Genomic DNA, 9,658 nt, shown 5'->3' with positions numbered 1-9,658 from the left:
AGGGTGCCCGTGGCGAGAGACAGTCCCTTGCTGGTCGCCGGAAGTCGCAGAGGAAATTAAGGAGCGTCAGCGAGCTCTTCAGCGGCATAAGCGGCACCCGTCCCTGGAGCACCTGATAGCTTTTAAACGGCTCTGTGCCCGCGTTCGCCAGCTTATCAAACGAAGTGCACCACTGTGGCGTTCGACTAGCGTCGGGAGTTTTAAGGACTAGTCCGGTGACCAGCGTACTGTCGGCGGCTGGAGTCCCTCCACTGCAGGTCAGGCGTGCACAACTGCTCGCCTGCTACGTTGCACACCTTCGTAGTTCTCCGGCGCATCCAAATTACCGTCTACTTTTCCCACCAACGGCGGTTCATGTCCAGCATCGGTGGTGGCCCAGGTCAGGGCATACAATTGCAGTTCGCGTCCTATCCCTTCTATCTGAACTGGAGTCCTTGCCTTTACCACCTATACTCAAGGCCCATTCGCATACTCCTCCATGGTGTATAGCCACTCCGTGGCTTCGCCTGGACCTTTCACATGGCCCAAAGGATTCAGGTCACCCTGCGGCTCTCTGCTGTCACATCCTCTCGATTCTTGACATGTGCTGAGGTCTTGAACTGGTTTACACCGACGCCTCGATGGCTGATGGTCACGTCGGCTTTGCGTATGTCTATGGAGGACATACTGAACAGCATTCCTTGCCCGATGGCTGCAGTGTCTTCACTTCACAGCAGGTGGCTATATCTCGTGCTCTTGAGCACATCCGTTCATGCGCTGGGTGTCGTTCCTTCTTTGTACTGACTCCTTGAGCAGCCTACAAGCTATCGACCAGTGCTACACTCGCCATCCTTCGGTAGCGACCATCCAGGAATCCATGTATGCCCTGGAAAGGTCCGGTGGTTCAATGGTGTTTGTGTGGACCCCCGGACTCGTCGGAATCCAAGGCAATGAACTTGCTGACAGGCTGACCAAACAGGCTACACGGAAACCGCCTATGGAGACTGGAATTCCAATAACTGACCTACGTTCGTATTTACGCCGCCAGGTTTTTCGGCTTTGGGAGACGGAATGGTATAGGCTCAGTATGCACAACAAACTGCATGCCACTAAGGAGACTACGAATACATGGCAGTTCTCCATGCGGGCCTCTCGCAGGCACTCTGTGGTTCTCTGCCGGCTCCGCATTTGCCACGCTTCGGTGACCCACGGCTACCTCCTGCGTCGCGAAGACCCGCCTCAGTGTCGATGTGGCACCTGGTTGACAGTGGCCCATATTCTGGTGCACTGTCCCACTTTGACTGCCCTGCGACGAGATCTTCAGTTTCCGGACTCGCTGTCGCTAATTTTATCTGCCGACGCATCATCGGCTGATTTAGTTTTTTGTTTTATGCGTGAGGGTGGGTTTTATCATTTGATCTAAGTTTTAGCCCATGTTCTTTGCCCCTTTGTGTCCTCCATCGTAGTGCTTTTAGGGTAGAGCTTTTAATGTGTTGCAGAGTGACTTATATTTCACGAGGTTGTTTAAGCAATACGACTTTAGCAGTTCTTATTCTTTTATTTGTTATAAGACGTTTCAAGTTCACCTGTGCTTTGGAAGATGGACAGACGAAGTTAAGTATGCTAAAAAAGTATTTTATAATGACGTGATTTATGTTGTTTAGTTTGTTTTTAGTATCTTATTACAAATAATCACTAATTACTTTCCTCTCGGTGTGCAAGATGTTGATATCGGAAATAGACTTAGGCGTGTGACCTGTTATCAGAAGATAGTCGGCAAAAGACAAATTTTGGGAGCTACTACAATTTTTTTCCTAAAACCTGTTCCTTATATCTAGTTGCAAAGGCACGTCCTGTTTGTCCATTGTAGTAAAGAGAGCGAGTACCGCAGAAAATCTTTGACTCCAGAACTTTCTAAAGGGGAACAAATCGATTTTAAATTATGAATGAATTTTTTTTGTTTTCGAGTTATTAACTATAGAAAAGGCAACGTTGCAATTGCATTTATTACGCAGAAGACGTTGGATCTGATAGGAGATGGGGCCCAAGAAAGCAATACGAAAATATTTTTTTGGGTAGGATTTAATGATAGAGGTGTCGAGGGTAGTAACTCTTTTAACAGTTTCCTTTCTGAGGATGTCATCTACTATGCCAGGTTTATACTCTTTATAAACTGCTATCGTTTGGAGTAAACTGATTTCGTCGCATAACTTTTCTTTCGAAAGTGGTATGGAAGTATCTTGGCGAATAGTAGTGAAAGAATGCGTTTTTATAAGACTGTGGATAGAAAGAAGACGCAGGGAGAGATCTGATCACTATATGGTTGTTTACGAAAAATATTGAATGAGATTTTATTTTCTTCTATTGCAATCGTCAAGTCCAGGAAGTTTAACGGGGGGCCTCGTTTTCTAGTTCTTTGGTGAAAGATATTTTCTCATGAAGTACATTGAGGAGATTATAAATATGGTGAATGCCATCAGCAGCGCCCTTGTAGATGACTAAAATATCCTCGTCGTATCTTAGATATGAGAGAATGCCTAGTGATGTAGCTGAAAAACAGTTAAAAACCTTTTCTTCCAGAGGTTTGCGAAAATATAGGCAAGAATACCACCTAAAGGATTTCCCATAGCATGACCGTCGGATTGTTGGTACATTTGTTCATTAAATTCAAAATAATTGTACTTGACGACGACTGTGATGAGATCCATGAAATCAGTGATTTGTTTGTCTGACAAATCTTTTTTGAAATGGCGTAAATTGTTTTCTAGGATTGTAAGCGTTTCTGTACAGGGACATTGGTACAAAGATTTTTGATGTGTAATGAAAACGGGTTGGTGTCAGAACTGTGTCTAAATCTTTCATTTTATTGACTAAGGCATGACTATTGGGAATGCAATAATTGATCTTGAAAACTAATGATTTTTTCAGAGTTTCATGTAGAAATCTGGCCAAATCATGGTATGCGCTATTCGTACTATTAGATAACGGGCGTATCAGATGGTTAGGTTTATGAATTTTAAATTGAGACTGAAGTTTTGGGGACTGAGGGTTCATATTAATAAGCAATTTCTTCTGAAAAGGTTTGATTATAAATTTGGCGTTATTGATAGCTGACCTATTTTTCTAATTCAGGAGTAGGTTCCTCATGGAGTTCCGAAATATTATTATCGCTAGAAAAATCTCAGGTATTCGAAATCTAATCAGAATTTTAAGCAATAACTAAAGCAATCTTTGCCAGACTTAGCTATAAGAGCATCTGCTACTTTAAGTAAGTTATTAATGGAATTAACCAATTTTCTATCTTTATGCGTGACATTATGAAGAAAGGCTGCGTTTTTGGTAAGAATGTTAGTTAGCTACATCATATGCAAATCTAGTTTAACACGCATTATCTTTTTTTTACAATTAAGACCAATTTTTAGATCGCCAAGCATTTTTTCAGTCGCCTTTTTGTCGGACAAGTTGGGCATGACATTGTACTTCAGCCCTTTTTCCAGTAAGACAGTTTAGTTCTCTGTAGAAGAACTGTTTGTTTTATTTAGAATTCTTTTATAACGAGACATGACTGTTTTCTTCTAAATGTGATTAGTGCACATTTTTCACCAGGAAACAGACTAAAAAGCTTACTGAGTTTCTCTTCGTGTTTACGCATTATGCCTTGTTCACAAATTTCCAAATGTGCATTAAACTGTATCCAGAAATCGACACTGTTGAAGTTATAATTAATACGAAAAATATTTGTGAGTATTAAATACAGGTAATAAGCTTCTTCATTAAGAAGATCTTTTATAGTATATAGCATTTAAACATTATTAGAAATGAGATTTATAGTGATAGATCTGAAGCACTTGGAATCTTTCTTACAAGTAGCAAAATTAACAAAGGCATTCGCGTAATTAGGGACTAGTCCGCTTTTTTCACATTGCTTATTAAACTGAATGGCCATACTTTTACTTAGTAGTTTCTTCTTTAGATCTTTGTATTTAGAAGCAGACTTGGATGCCTGGGCTGGCAAGAATCGTAAAGTTTTGAACATGGCTGCTTGGTTCAGTGACCGTTTAAAATTAAAATTGAAACAAATGAGCCGTCGATCACAATTTTTTAGTCTTACGAACCAGGTTTCAACACTTCTAAGAGTGCCTTCATCAGACTTTAAGCATTTAATGTGGTGTATAACATAATAACAATTTTTGGGAAAATAAAATTTTTATATGAAAATGTGTAAGTACTGACTAACATATGATAGAGACAGTACTTACACGTCTCGTAAAAAATAAATAACTGGCCACAAGGGCTTTAGCCACAAAATATTTAAAAGGAATGTGTGAAGGCGAGCCTCTAAGAGCTGCTCATACTTGTACAGCCACAGGCTGCAACGGACTCGGCGCTTGCGTTAACAAGTACGGCAGGTGAACATGACATTGCAGCGAGAGCACCATCTAGTAGCCGCAGGTACAACTTGGCTACTTAACGTTCAAATGCAGACAGGCCAAAATTATAATGAATATTGTTCAGTACATAATGCAAAAGGCAATATTTTGTTCAACTGTGACACGTAAAGTAACATTTTGTCTACACAGATCATAGATATACAGTTTGCAGCATAAAAACGTTATTATAGAAAATACAGAATGGGCTGAATGACACAGCCTGTAGAAAACTATATAACATGACATACAGCAATAAACCTTCTAATACATGAAAACATATGAGATGACGTTTACGGAAAAAAAAAACATTTCAGTGAACTGCACGAGGAGACACGAAATTAAATGTCAAGTAACGACTTCATACTGTTCAAGAAATTTTTGTTACGCAACGGCAGCTGCTCTTTGAGAATGCGGCTATCATTATGAGAAATATGTTAAAAATCTCCAATTCTGCAAGTATATCTAATCTACGCCCTTTCCTCACGGTGTGCAAGATGTTGATATCAGAAATAGCTCTAGGCGTGTGACCAGTAATCAGAAGATTGTCAGCAAAAGACGAAATTTTGGGGCCAATGCCATTTTTTGAAGTAAGGTGTTCATTACATCTGGTAGTAAAGGCATGTCCTGTTTGTCCTATGTAGTAAGAAGAGCAGGTATCGCAGTAAATTATGAATTCCTTTTCAAGTTATTCTTATATAATTTATATTTATATTATTTATAGCCCCCCATTAACCATGGACCGTGCCGTTGGAGGGGAGGCTTGCGTGCCTCAGCGACGCAGATAGGCGTACCAGAAGTGCAACCACAACGTAGCGGTATCTCTTGAGAGGCCAGAGAAACGTGTGGTTCCTGAAGAGGGGCAGCAGCCTTTTCAGTAGTTGCTAGGGCAACAGTCGGGATGATTGACAGATCTGTCCTTGTAACACTAACGAAAATGGCCTTGCTGTTCTGGTACTGCGAACGGCTGAAAGCAAGGGGAAACTACAGCCATAATTTTTCCCGTGTGCATGCAGCTTTACTGTATGGCTAAATGATGATGGCGTCCTCTTGGATAAAATATTACTGAGGTAAGCCGGCCAGAGTGGCCGAGCGCTTGTAGGTGTTACAGTCGGGAGCCACGCGACCGATACGGTCGCAGTTTCCAATCCAGCCTCGGGCATGGATGTGTGTGATGTCCTTAGGTTAGTTTGGTTTAAGTAGTTCTAAGTTCTAGGGGACTGATGACCTCAGAAGTTAAGTGCCATAGTGCTCAGACCCATTTGAACCATTACGGAGGTAAAATAGTTCCCCATTGGAATCTCTCGGCGGGGACTACTCAGGAGGACGTAGTATTCAGGGGAAAGAAAACTGCCGTTCTACAGATCGGAGTGTGGAACGACCGATCTCTTAATCGGGAAGGTAGGTTAGTAATTTTAAAAAGGGAAGTGGATAGGTTAAAGTCTGATGAAGTCGAAATTAGGGAAGTTCGCTAACAGGAAGAACAAGAGTTCTGGTCAGGTGAATATTGGGATATAAATACGAAATTAAATAGAAGTAATGCAAGAGTAGATTTAATAATGAATAAAAAAATAGGAGTACGGGTAAGCTACTACAAACGGCATAGTGAACGCATTACTGTGGCCAAGATAATTACGAAGCCCACGCCTACCACAGTAGTACTAGTTTATATGAAAACTAGCTCTGCAGATGACGAAGAGATTGATGGAATGTGTGATGAGATACAAGAATTTCTTCAGATAGAGAAGGGAGGCGAAAATGTAATAGCCATGTGTGACTGTAATTCCATAGTAGGGAAAGGAAGAGAAGGAAACGTAGTAGGTGAATATGGAGAGGGCGTGAGAAATGAAAGAGGAAGCCGCCTGGAAGAATTTTGCACAGAGCGTAACTTAATCATAGTTAACACTTGGTTCATGAACCATGAAAGAAGTTTGTATACATGGAAAAGGTCTGGAGATGCTGGAAGGTTCCAAATAGATTATATAATGGTAAGACAGAGATTTAGGAACCAGGTTTTAAATTGTAAGACATTTCCAGGTAAACTCTGACCACAATCTACTGGTTCTGTAGATTAAAACTGAAGAAACTGCAAGAAGGTGAATTACAGGAGATGGGACCTGGATAAACTGAAAGAAATAGAGATTGTAGAGAGTTTCAGGGAGAGCATTAGGGAACGATTGACAGGAATGGGGGAAAGAATTACAGTAGAAGAAGAATAGGTGGCTTTGCGGGGTGAAGTAGTGAAGGCAGCAGCGGATCAAGTAGGTAAAAAGACGAGGGCTAGTAGAAATCCTTGGGTAACAGAAGACATATTTAATTTCACCGATGAAAGGTGAAAATGTAAAAATGCAGTAAATGAAGCAGACAAAAAGGAATACTAACGTCTCAAAAATGAGATCGACAGGAAGTGCAAAATGACTAAGCAGTGATGGCTAGAGAACAAAATTTAAGGATGTAGAGGCGCATATCACTAGGGGTAAGACAGATACTGCCCACAGGAATATTAAAGAGAGCTTTGGAGAAAAGAGAAGCACTTGTATGAATATATAGAGCTCAGATGGAAACCCAGTTCTAAGCAAAGAATGGAAAGCAAAAAGTTGGATAGAGTATATAGAGGGTCTATACAAGGGCGATATACCTGAGGACAAAATTATGGAAATGAAAGAGGATGTAGATGAAGATGAAATGGGAGATACGATACTGCGTGAAGAGTTTGACAGAGCACTGAAAGACCTGAGTCGAAACAAGGCCCCGGGAGTAGGCAACATTCCATTGGAACTACTGACAGCCTTGGGAGATCCAGTCCTGACAAAACTCTACCATATGGTGAGCAAGATGTATGAGACAGACGAAATTCCCTCAGACTTTAAGAAGAATATAATAATTCCAATCCCAAAAAAGCAGGTATTGACAGATGAGAAAGGAACGGAAATATCAGTTTAATTATTCACGGCTGCAAAATACTAACGCGAATGCTTTACAGGCGAATGGAAAAACCGGTAGAAGCCGACCTTGGGGAAGATCAGTTTGGATTCCGTAGAAATGTTGGGACACTGACCCTACTACTTATCTTAGAAGACATATTAAGTAAAGGTAAATCTTGCCTACGACCCCCAGCCGCCCGCCGACCCTCGGCCGTGACGTCACGGCCGCCGCTGCCAAAGGCACAAAGTAGCACTATGTGGCGGCCGTGACGTCACGGCCGAGGGTCGGCGGGTGGCTGGGGGTCGTTGGCAAGTAATCAGTTGGTGGGAAAGCGGCTAACCTTGAATTGTTTTGCGATGCTAATAAGATGTGAATCGGGCATATACGGAGTAGCGTTGTATCGGTTGAGTACGTTTCAGTCAGTACCTGATGAACAAGAGCTACTACAGTCATAGGTCTGAACAGTGAAACAGTGCGTAAAATCGTGGCTTTTAAAGAAGAAAGGTATTTATAATATTATTTTAATTAATTTGCGTTAACTCGGAGCGATTGTAGACTTAGAGAAAGCTTTTGACAATGTTGACTGGAATACTCTCTTTCAAATTCTGAAGGTCCAGGGGTAAAATGCGGGGAACGAAAGGCTATTTACTATTTGTACAGAAACCAGATGGCAGTTATAAGAGTCGAGGGACATGAAAGGGAAGGGAGTGAGATCGGGTTGTAGAATGTCCCCGATGTTGTTCAATCTGCATATTGAGCAAGAAGTAAAGGAAACAAAAAAAAAAAAAAAAAACTGGAGTATGAATTAAAATCCATGGAGTAGAAATAAAAACTTTGATGTTTTCCGATGACACTGTAATTCTGTCAGCGACAGCAAAGGTCCTGGAAGAGCAGTTGAACGGAATGGACAGTATGATTGGACAGTATCTTGAAAGGAGGCTATAAGATGAGCATCAACGAAAGCAAAACGAGGATAATGGAATGTAGTAGAATTAAGTCGGCTGATGCCGAAGGAATTAGATTAGGAAATGAGACACTTAAAGTAGTAAAGGGGTTTTGCTATTTGGGGAGCAAAATAACTGATGATGGTCGAAGTAGAGAGGATATAAAATGTAGACTGGCAATGGCAAGGAAAGCGTTTCTGAAGAAGAGAAATTTGTTAACATCGAGTATTGATTTAATTGTTAGGAAGTCGTTTCTGAAAGTATTTGTATGGAGTGTAGCCATGTATGGAAGTGAAACATGGACGATAAATAGTTTAGACAAGTAGAGAATAGAAGCTCTCGAAATGTCGTGCTGCAGAAGAATGCTGAAGATTAGGTGGGTAGATCACATAACTAATGAGGAGGTATTGAACAGAATTGGGGAGAAGAGGAGTTTGTGGCACAACTTGACCAGAAGAAGGGATCGGTTGGTAGGACATGTTCTGAGGCATCAAGGGATCACCCATTTAGTATTCTTTAGCATTATGTACCGAACAATATTCATTATAATTTTGGCCTGTCTACATTTGAATGGTAAGCAGCCAAGTTGTACCTGCAGTACTAGATGACACGCTTCAATGTCACGTTCGCGTGGCCCACTTGTTAACGCAAGCGCCGCAGTCCGTTGCAGTCTGTGGACGTACAGGTATCAGCAGCCCTTAGACTCTCGCATTCACTCATTCCTTTGAAATATTTTGTGACTAAAGCCCTAGTGGCCTGTTATTTATTTTATACGTGACATGCAAGTACGGTCTCTGTCTCATATGTTAGTCAGTACTTACACCTTTTTATATAAAAATTTTATTTGCCCCAAAATAGTTGTTATGTTGCAGACATCTTTAAATGTCTGATAAAGACACTCTTAGAAGTGATATAACCTGGTTAATAAGACAAAAAAATTGTGGCCGAGTACTCATTTCCTTCAATTTTAAAGTGGAGGAAATCGGATTTCACAATACCATGAGTACTGATAGTAGCTTGCCGCTTACATAGTGTCAATATTCTTATTATTAGATTTGACACTGAATATTTGCTATTAAAACGTGTACTGTGACTGGGATCTACACATATTTTTCTGAAGCCTGAGGTTGTAGCCACTTTTCCCAACCTAACGGGATAAAGTGAACACTAGTCCCCTTTCGGCTTCAGTGACACTGCCGGATAGGCCTTTTTTTTATGTACACACATTTTGCTGTTATTGGACTTAATTGTCAGTGGTATCATCCTCGATACAAACGTTGAGAGCAGGACGAAACTGTATTTCTTTCACTGTTTTCAGTGTAACAAAAAAGTTATGTACTTTGACGTTGTTAGAAACTAGTCCTTTAACAGTAGAAGTTGTTT

This window comes from Schistocerca piceifrons, chromosome 2 (genome assembly GCF_021461385.2).
Source record: "Schistocerca piceifrons isolate TAMUIC-IGC-003096 chromosome 2, iqSchPice1.1, whole genome shotgun sequence".
In the NCBI taxonomy this organism is placed as follows: Eukaryota; Metazoa; Arthropoda; class Insecta; order Orthoptera; family Acrididae; genus Schistocerca; species Schistocerca piceifrons.
Note: the sequence above shows the minus strand (reverse complement) of the source record.